Source organism: Camellia sinensis, chromosome 4, assembly GCF_055761805.1.
Source record: "Camellia sinensis isolate YWXY chromosome 4, ASM5576180v1, whole genome shotgun sequence".
NCBI lineage: Eukaryota > Viridiplantae > Streptophyta > Magnoliopsida > Ericales > Theaceae > Camellia > Camellia sinensis.
The window spans coordinates 141367649-141378477 of record NC_138964.1 but is presented as its reverse complement, the minus strand read 5'-3'; the positions used below and the strand labels follow the sequence as shown (position 1 = coordinate 141378477).

The 10829-nt window shown below is 39.5% G+C and overlaps 1 pseudogene; it reads right to left on the bottom strand.

The window, feature by feature from the left end:
* Window positions 1-9363: 9363 nt before the first annotated feature.
* LOC145824090 (cytochrome P450 736A117 pseudogene) lies at window positions 9364-10570 on the bottom strand (annotated as a pseudogene).
* Between the last annotated feature and the right edge of the window lie 259 nt (window positions 10571-10829).

Here is a 10829-nt window from a genome sequence, read left to right as displayed (position 1 = left end):
CCTCCTCCTACGGTCGGCATAACTCTTTTGACGACTTTGGGCTGTAACAAGTCTCTTACGGATAAGCTCAACTTTCTCCGTCGTCTTCCGAACCAACTCCGAGCCCAACAAAGGTGCATCACCCACCTCGGCCCAACAAACCGAAGACCTACATGGTCGGCCATACAAGGCCTCAAACTGTGCCATACCAATACTCGATTGGAAACTGTTGTTGTAAGCAAACTCCACTAAGGGCAAATGCCTCTCCTACGACCCACTAAAGTCAATGACACAACCTTGAAGCATATCCTCAAGAATCTGAATAGTATGCTCGGACTGCCCGTCAGTCTAAGGATGATAAGCCGTGCTAAATGTCAATCTAGTGCCCAGGGCACTCTGCAAACTCTGCCACAACCTAGCAGTAAAATGTGGATCTCTATCTGAGACGATCGACACTAGGACCCCGTGCAACCTCACTATGTCCCGAATATACAAGTCGGCAAGATGATCTACCGAATCTCTCATGCGCATAGGGATAAAGTGCGCCGACTTAGTCAACCAGTCTACAACCACCCAAATAGCATCACTACCCCGCTGAGTCCTCAGAAGACCTACAACGAAGTCCATCATGACATGCCCCCACTTCCACTCGGCTATAGGCAAGGGTTGTAATAAACTCGTTGGCCTCTGATGTTCGGCCTTCACTTGCTGACAAGTAAGGCACTTAGACACAAAAACTGCCACATCTTTCTTCATACCCCACCACCAAAATTGGCAACCCAAATCATGATACATCTTAGTGCCTCTCGGATGCACCGCAAGGCGTGAATGGTGAAACTCTCGGAGTACTTCCTCTCAGTAAGACTCCGACACAAACAAACGGTCTCGGTACCTCACACTCAGGTCAGAATACACAGTCAAACCCTTCTCAACCTTCTCACTGGAGATCTTCTCCCGGAGGGATTTTACCTCAAGGTCACTCCCATGTGCTTCTAACACTCGATTCACAAGTGTAGGCTGCGCAACTACAGAAAATAAGGCCGCAGACTCAACAGATTCGCCTAGAAGCAAATCAAACTCGCCAAGTGCACCCAACATTTCCCACTCTCGGATGGCTATACAAGCTACTCACTAATGGATTTCCTGCTAAGGGCATCGGCCACAACATTGCCCTTCCCCAGATGGTAATACAACTCGAAGTCGTAATCCTCAATGAACTTTATCCACATCCTCTGCCTCAAGTTCAAGTCTTTCTGTGTAAACAGATATTTCAGACTCTTATGATTCGAGAACACCTCGAACCTCTCACCATAAAGGTAGTGCCTCCAAATCTTTAAAGCAAAAATCACAGCTGCTAACTCTAGATCATGTGTAGGGTAATTCCTGTCGTGTATTTTCAACTGCCGCGAGCCATAGGCTACCACTTTCCCCTCTTACATCAACACACAACCCAAACCCTTTCGTGAGGCATCACAATAAACCGCATAACCCAAACCTCTCTTCGAAATAATCAAAACTGGAGCGGTGGTAAGTCTAACCTTAAGTTCTTGGAACGAATTTTCACAAGTCTCACTCCATACAAATTTGACCCCTTTCCGCGTCAATCTTGTCAATGGTGAAGCTAGCCTGAAGAAATCTTTCACAAACTGACGGTAATACCCAGCTAATCCCAGAAAGCTGCAGATCTCAAAAATACTCTTAGGCTGTGCCCAATCTTGCACTCCCTCTATCTTGGATGTATCGACAGACACCTCTTCCTCGGAAACTACATGGTCTAAGAATTTAACATCTCTTAGCCAGAACTCACACTTCCCAAACTTGGCATACAGCTTATGGGCTCTAAGCAACTCAAGCACCACTCTCAAGTGTTCCTCGTGCTCTTCCTCCGAATGTGAATAAATCAGAATGTCATCCACAAAGACGACCACAAAGCAATCTAAGAACTCCCGGAATATCCGGTTCATCAAGTCCATAAACACTGCCAGTGCATTGGTGAGCCCAAAAGGCATCACCAGAAACTCATAGTGGCCATACCGCGTACGGAGTGCCGTCTTTGGAATATCCTCCTCCCGGACCCTCAACTGATGGTAACCCGATCTCAAGTCTATCTTAGAGAAACAACGGGACCCTTTTAACTAGTCAAACAAATCATCAATGCGAGGCATAGGGCACTTATTCTTAACCGTAGCCCGATTCAATTTCTGGTAGTCGATACAAAGTCTCAAAGCCCCATCTTTCTTTTTAGCAAAGAGGGCTGGTGCTCCCCACGGCAAAGTACTAGGGCGAATGAAGCCCTTATCTAGCAATTCCTGAAGTTGAATCTTCAACTCACTCAATTCGGCTGAAGCAAAACGGTAAGGTGACATGGAAATCGGCGCCGTGCCGGGCACTAAATCAATAGAAAATTTCATCTCTCAATGGGGTGGCAAACTAACAAGATCCTCGAAAAAGACGTCCAAGTACTCACATACCATTCTGGGTAACTCACTCTAGATCTCATCACACTCACTACTTATAAAGCTAGAGAGCAGACCACTAAGCTCACTCCATCCTCGCGGATCATACACTGGTGGAAAAACACTACCAACTCGATGCACCAAGAAATGGAAACAATCCCCGCTCAAGGTACACATGGTAACCCTCTGGCGGTAACAATCAATAACAGCCCGGTATGACGATAACCAGTCCATACCCAAAATCACATCGAAACCCGACATAGCCATAACCACAAAAGAATGTGGAAGCCGATAATCAGTGACCTCTGTATCACATCCCCGACACCCTTGTTTCAAAATCAACTCACCCCCAACAGGTGATATAACACAAATAAGAGATGCTAATTGCGCCAACTCCAACCCCAAAATAGAAACAAATGCAGCAGATATATAGGAATGAGATTCACCTGTATCAATCAACACACTAGCAACCGAGTTGCAAAACAAAAAGGTATCTCTCACAACAGATGGAGCCGATACAAGATCCTGCACGGTAACAGCATAGACGCACCCTGAAGGTCTCTGGTCTACCTGCTCACCCCTCGGAGCACAGGACTGTTGCACAGACTAGGACAATGAGGTTCCCTGATTGGCCCTCGAGACCTGAACTGACTGAGTTGGCTGATGGCTCTAAGTTTGCCTCGAACCAGACGCACCAAATGTGCCACTCAACTGCGGGTAAAACCTCTTCAGGTGCCCCGCCTGACCATACTGGTAACAAGAGAGCGGCTGGCCTCTGTCCTGACTCTAGCTCTGAGGTCGAGCCGAAGATGAAGCTGCTCTCTGCCCTCCCCCCTCTGCGGGCAAGCTGGAGACTTGTGGCCCAGCTGACCACATTTGTAACAAGTCTCCCTAACTGCCTCTCCGGAGCATGAACTCGACACTGGAAAGGTTGTTCTCACAAATGCACCCTGGGACTACTGAGGGTTAGAACCCCTCTGCCTCCTACCATCCCCCTGGCCAGCCTGACTCCTCTTGGAGCCCCTCATGGTCTCCTCCTCCTCATGCATAATAATCTCAAGATGTGCCGCAACATCCACAAGACGTCCATATTCCCGAGTCATGGACCCCGCAACTCTAGTCTTGAGCCCGTGTCTCAACTTCTTTTCAAACTCCAGACAACGGAGTTCCTCAGACGCCACTAGCTCAGGTGCAAACCTAGATAAATTGGTAAATACGGCCTCAAACTCGGCCACTGATGTACTCAGCTGCTTGAGCTGACAGAACTAATCCCTCAACTTCTCCCTGACAGCAGAAGATAGAAACTTTTTCCTGAAATGCACCAACGAAAGTCTCCCAAGTCCCACCAATACAGTCCCGAACAGACTTCCATCACTGACCAGTATCTCCTTTCAGCTGGAAAGACACCAAGGTCACCTTCAAAGCCCCGTCTTCGATGCTAAGCATCTCAAACGTCTTTGTCATCTGCTCAAGCCATTCATCAGCCTTAAGTTGCTCTTTAGGGTCCCCCACAAACTCGTCTGGATTAGACTGAAAAAACTCCCTCTTCATAAAGGAAGTCCCTGCCTCAGTAACATGGGCCTGGACTTGATTCTCAACTCTGAGAATGCCCATGGATTCCCTCAATGCTCCTGCCATCTCGCGGGCTAAGGCACACATGGCCTGCTGACCTACTGGCTCGGCCACATTGGCCTGACCAACACCCTCCTACTGCGTCGAAATCTCATCCGGTATAGGCATCTCCTGCCTCCTAGGCCTACCACCACGTCCTCGTCCTGACATCCTACATAAGGTAACAAAGAACATTAGCACATTCACAAATGTGTCGAAGCTATTTCACTCGCGTCCTAAAGCATTAGACAACAGTAATTCATTCCACGTGAGCACATAATCACATAAGCACCGACGAATTTCATTTCCGGATAATGACAGTCCCGAGGCGTTGCTAGAGTTCCGGTTAGAAACAGCATTGATCAAGTGCTTTTCCAACAAGACTGCCACAAACCCAAGGATCCAATCAACATCCTGGAAACTAAATCTCATACCCAAGTAATCACGTAAACATGTATCATACAAACACATAACATTACATCTAAGTCTCTAACAAGCGAGACAAACCCATTGTGGTACTAACCAGTTCCCACGTACCCAAAGTATTCAAACTCGGTATGCTCTGATACCAAGTTGTAACACCCTCAAAATAGACCCATAATCATACATTCATGATATAAGAAAGAGATATAATATTCCCAACACCAGAGTATTCTTACAAGAGATATTACATGTTGACAACAAAAGTAAATGCCCTATAGGCTTACAACTTTCCAAGTCAACACTTGGGTTCAACAAAAATAGAGTTCTAACTCTTTACACAAATAAGCCCTTGGCTTGATGTACATATAATAACCAAAAATCAACAAAATAACCAAAAGAGTCTTCAACTCCCAAAACCATCTAAGCTATGTCCTTGGAGGTGGCATGTCACCTGAACTTGAAAATGATGTCTCATATAGGGTGAGCCAATGCCCAATAGAGATATGCTAAACATAATATGAGCAATAACAAAAACATTAGCATTTGATAAATGTTTAACTCATATAAACCAACTTATAACATATTCCAGTTTCATGACAAACATGTCCATGTTTCATTCCACTTTCCTTTACTTAACAAATTCAATTCATAAACATGGCTCAAAACCTGGCCAAACAATTCAATGAGACTATAACTCATATTAAAACACTTTTGTACTTCACAATTCACATGAGACTGCAACTCATATTAAAACACTTCCAATACTTCACTTAATACACATATTTGTTGTATTAATGGAGTCCATCCCCTATCTCCTCCCAAACAAGTTTGGGAGTCCATCCCCTATCTCCTCTCAAACCATGGAGTACATCTCCTATCTGCTCCCAAACAATATACATATACAATGTATTTAAACACTTATCATATACAATGATCAAGCAAAGCACATATTCATTGTGTTATTCCATGCATCATATTCAATGACATCTCTAATTGATTAATTTTAATTCACCTAATCATCATGCAGTGTCTACAACAATCAAGACTATCCTCCATCGATAGCCCAAAGCAATCATTTCTAAACAGATAATATATGCGTTAACAGATAAATTATCAACAAGTCCAAAGGTGAGTGATTAACCAATCCAACTCCACCATTCATTATTTCCAAACCAATTTCATTATCTCATAAGGGTATGGCTTCTGTCCAGTCCAGGCCTGTGGGGGCCCACCACGAGTTCCGTTTTGATAATCTGAACCGTTAATGTGTAGAATTCGTTGAGTACTATATGCCTGTAAAAAATCACGTTGATCAGATATTGATAGCTATATGATCAAAACAGTTTTGTATTAAAAAAATTGGACGGTGAACAAATTAACGATTGACAAAAAACTATTTTGATCATATAGCTATCGATATCTGATCAATGTGATTTTTTATAGGCATATAGTACTCGACGATTTCTACACATTGACGGTTCAGATTATCAAAACGAGACACGTGGTGGGCCCCCATGGGCCCAACAGCACGGTCCAGTCTGATCCCAGACTGGACATAAGCCATATCCATCTCATAATAAATGTCATTTATTTCACAAATGATCCAATTAATCCCAACTAAGGTATTTTTCCATTTTTCTCAATATTGACCTAAAGGTCCAAATATCATCAATAGACCTCAATAACTTCATTTTAAGGCTCAAATACATACATATAGTTCAATGGGACGAAAACCCCTCTTTACACATTTTTAAGGTTTGAAACCCTAACTCCCAAACTTTCCCAACTACAACATTAAATCAAAATGACTACAAGTTTATGTCAAAGATCATAAATATGAGTAGTTATCCCTACCTCAAAGTTTGAAGCCCAAAGAGAAAGCTGAAGAAACCCAAAGATGCTCCAAATCAACACTTTTTCGGATCCAAAAATGGCCCAAGTCAAGCTCTACACTTTATACAAAGGAACTAGGGTTGGAGACCACTAGAATATGGAGTATTTGTAGAGAGAAGGTATGTAGAGAGAGAGAGAGAGAGCAACTGTTCTACGGTTTGAGAAGAAAAAGAGTTCAAAAAGTGAAGAAGAAGAAGCTGCTGCCAACTGATATACTCGAGGCTCGCTCGAGCGAAGGATTGGTCGCTCGAGCGACCAGATACAAAGAAATCTCACTCAAGCGTAGAAAGCCTTGCTCGAGCCAACAATTCGAAGCTTCAGGTCTGCAACCCAGAAGCACGCTCGAGCAAAGGAATGTTCGCTCGAGCGAAGAAACTCAAAACATACAACTCACTTACTCGAGCGAAGGAAAGCTCGCTCGAGCCAAGAAACACAACCTTTGGGTCAAAAAGAGACGCAGACATAAGCTCGAGCGCTAGACTTCTAACTCGAGCCATCAGACACATCACCCAACTCTCGCTCGAGCGAAGGAACAAAAACAAAGAGCTCGCTCGGGCGACAAAAATCTCGCTCGAGCGAAGACACTAAAATCTGGATAGCAACCATTTGCTCCCAATCACAACCAACCTGTTACAAACCTGCCCAACACAACCTAAAACTCAAATATATAGAATTAAAGGTTGGAAACAAGGTATATACAACAACCAACACCACGGACCCTAAGTTCGAAATACAATAACCAAAGGAGAGAAAACTGGGATCGCTATAATTTTATTTTGTTAGCATTCCAAATTCAAATAATAAATAAAAGAATCTAGAAAATTTAATATTCATTAAATATAAAAATTAAAAATTAATAGCTTATATTTATTGGGTTAGAACAACTCCAAGGGTAAGAAGCAAAATGCCTTGCAAAGTACACAAAAAAGCACCTCTTTATATTGCCTGAGTAATTCAGCTAGTGTACACTTCAACCATACTTTTTATTTTAGATAATCAATCATACGAACTTATCTATTTTTTTAAAAAAATATATTATAAACATAGATAAATGAATAAATAATCTTTTTATGACATGCTGCATATGTGTCACGTGGCATTTGTAAATGGTTTTTTAAAAAATATATAATTAAGTTATTCTCAAAAATATATAACAAATTATTTTTAAAAAAAAATTAAACAATCATATTTTCAAACAGTAATATACAAACACAAAACCAAATCAATTAAATGCAATATACAAACACAAAATCTACCAAAATAAGAGTACTTGATCAGATGATGAAGGGAGAAATGTTGGCAAGAAATCCTTATGCCTCTCATTGAAGGCTAGATACTTGTAGAGAGTCAAAATCAAAATAGACATTTTGCCTCTTCTAATGCAGAGCTCCTTAGAGGCGGAGAAAATTAGTTGGACTAGTAAAAATGCTTCAAGATGGTTTTTTGCCTTCTCTCTTAGAGATGCTCTTAGATGAACGGATTTGAAATTAAAAAATTTTTAAGACCAAACTCAGTATAACTACATTAAGGATCCTCATTATTTTTTTTTATTTTGGAATGGGAATCCTCGTACTTGTACACCTAATATTTGGTCCCAATATAAATGCAATAGATGATGTTACTGGATTCGCATCCAATTAGCCCCACAAGTGGAAAATTTTATAATGACAATCACATCAACAAATAAATAAAATAAATAAAAATAAAAAGATCAAAGGCATAAAAACTTATATAGACCACATATTTCATGTTTTGCTGGTTCTCAAATTTGAGCATGAAAATGTTTGATCCAAAAATGAGTGTAAAACGGAAATCTAATATTTGGTCCCAATATAAACGCAATAGATGATGTTACTGGACTCGCATCCAATTAGCCCCAAAAGTGGAAAATTTTATAATGGCAACCACATCAACAAATAAAAAGATGAAAGGCATAAAAATTTATATAGACCACATATTTCATGCTTTGATGGTTCTCAAAAATGAGTGTAGAATGGAAAACTCTACTTACTAAAAAATGAATTTTAACTGTTAAACTGAAATGTAAAATGAAATTTCATCAAAAAAAATAAAAAAATTATATGAGGTAGACTAAGGGTCGGACCTATTTAAAAAACTAAAACTACGTTTCACCCATAAACCTAAATTTTACAGGCTAAAATCAAACCGAACCAGGCAACACATTTTTCATTACACTTTACACATTTTTCATTCACATTTTAATATTTTCATTAATTATTTTTCTTATTTACCTTCTAACATAATTCAAGTATTTTGTTTTTGTTAAAACAATCAAGTAACATAAATACTACATGTCGAACGAAAAAAAAAAACAACAACAACAACAACAGAATGAAAAAAATAAAAACTTTAAATAAGAGAACAAAAAAAAAATAAAACTAAACATTAGACTTACTCATGCGGGTTGGATTTATGGGCGGACTCCGTTTACAATTTTTTGTTTAAAACCCTAAATCATCTTTCATGAGTTGCTACGAGTTGGACACTCAAGCAGACTGAGATTAGTCATGGAATGAGTTGGTCAAGTTGAATAATATCGAATATTTTGTCCGCCGACCATTTAGAGGCCCCTAATTAAAGGTAACAAAAATAAACATATGAACCCACAACACACTCATATTCAACATTGAACTATGCCAACAGAATTAGAAAAGCCTATTTATTTAATACATAATTAAGTATAATGGACAAAACAAAATATTTATTAATGTAGGTATAGAATTCGTCAAACCACATAAAATTTGGTAACTTCTTGTCCAATATTTATTTTTTGCTTAATTATTTATTTATTTTTAACTATTAAATTAGCACATTATTTTAAACCAATCAAAACTTATTTTTCCTAAAAACTTTGATAGTGTGTGTATAGTACACACTTCACCAACATATAACAATAATATTAAAAAAAATAAAATAAAAAAATAATAATAATAATAATAATAATAATATTTTTTCCTTTTTTTAACGGATTAGGTGGAGACTAGAAGGAACAAGGAGTCACAACAGCCAATGTAGGAGACTTCTTGTGGACTGTCAAACCAATAGCTTCACTCATGTCCAAATCCTCTCCTCTTGCTCCATTAGGGACAGCAAAATCAAACTTGTACACAAGATTTGCCAATGCAAGCTTATCCACTGCCATGGCAAATTGAATTCCAGGACAACCCCTTCTCCCAGCACCAAATGGAATTAGCTCGAAGTCAGCACCAAATGGACAAAAAAATCTCTGCCTAATAGTACCTATCGTGTTTCAACAAGAATTTTTGGTGCAAAAGCTCCCTGATTGATTTTCCAATGATAGTTTCTAAGGTAAATGAATTTTTTTCTCAAACCTTGTCATCAAATTTGTGGAGTAAGTAGCAGATATAACAGGTATTATCAACAATGAATAATCACCCATTATGATAGTGAGAATTACATAGCTAAGTTAGTGAGAGACAAAAGATGTATACCTAATCCAATTTATAATATTATATTAGAGTAATGCCACACTTGCCATCTTTTTATACCACCTTCAATTTATTATTTCACGTGTTAGCACATTATTTGACATAAATATGAGTGGTGAGACCCATTACGCAAATGATGAGTTAACACATAAGGTGGTATATACTGAATGTAACATAAAAAGATGATAAGTTTGGCATTATTAATTTTATTGATCAGTGACATTACATAAGATAGTGTGCCTGTTAGACTCAATATTCATGTTCATGTTTGATCAAAGTGATTCATAAGTATGTTTTTTTTTATTTTGTTAAAAGAGAACAAGAAATAAAAGGAAGGTCAAGTCCTACCAAGATGAGTGCTTTGATGCTATCCCTATCAACAGGAAAGCCAACCTTATTATCTCTTTGAATATCAAGAAACACATCTACAAAGTCTTGTTGAATTTCATCACCACCTTCATGATCCGCTCTCTCACCACCACTTTTCTCTCTCCTCAAATCCATATGTTCTTCAACTACACTCTCTAAAAAGGCATCCAACTCCTTAGCAACTCTATCCACTCTCTTATACAAACCATTGAAACTATTCACCCAAGCAAACCATGGAATACAGTCTCCCAAATCAAAAACACCCAACAACTCTACAAACTCTCCCAAAAGCTCCTTAAACTTTCTCCCACTGTGTTTCCTCCCCAAGGCCACCCTACACACGACACCATCCGTAAGTGACACTAACATTTCGCTCAAATTCACCGTTGTTGAGGATGAAAAAGAACATGATTGTTTGATCTTCTCTAGCGTAAGGGCCGTTTCTTCTTCTCTCACAGCACAGAAAGACTTTACCTATTGAAAATGCGGGGTTAGAAAAATAATTGATGTAAATTAAATGAAAAACTTATAGCAATATAGAGATTATCCAAAATAAGAGATATGTATTCTCTGAGTATGTGACTCTGTGCACTCGTAAACGTGCACATGTAAATGTAATTCCATCACG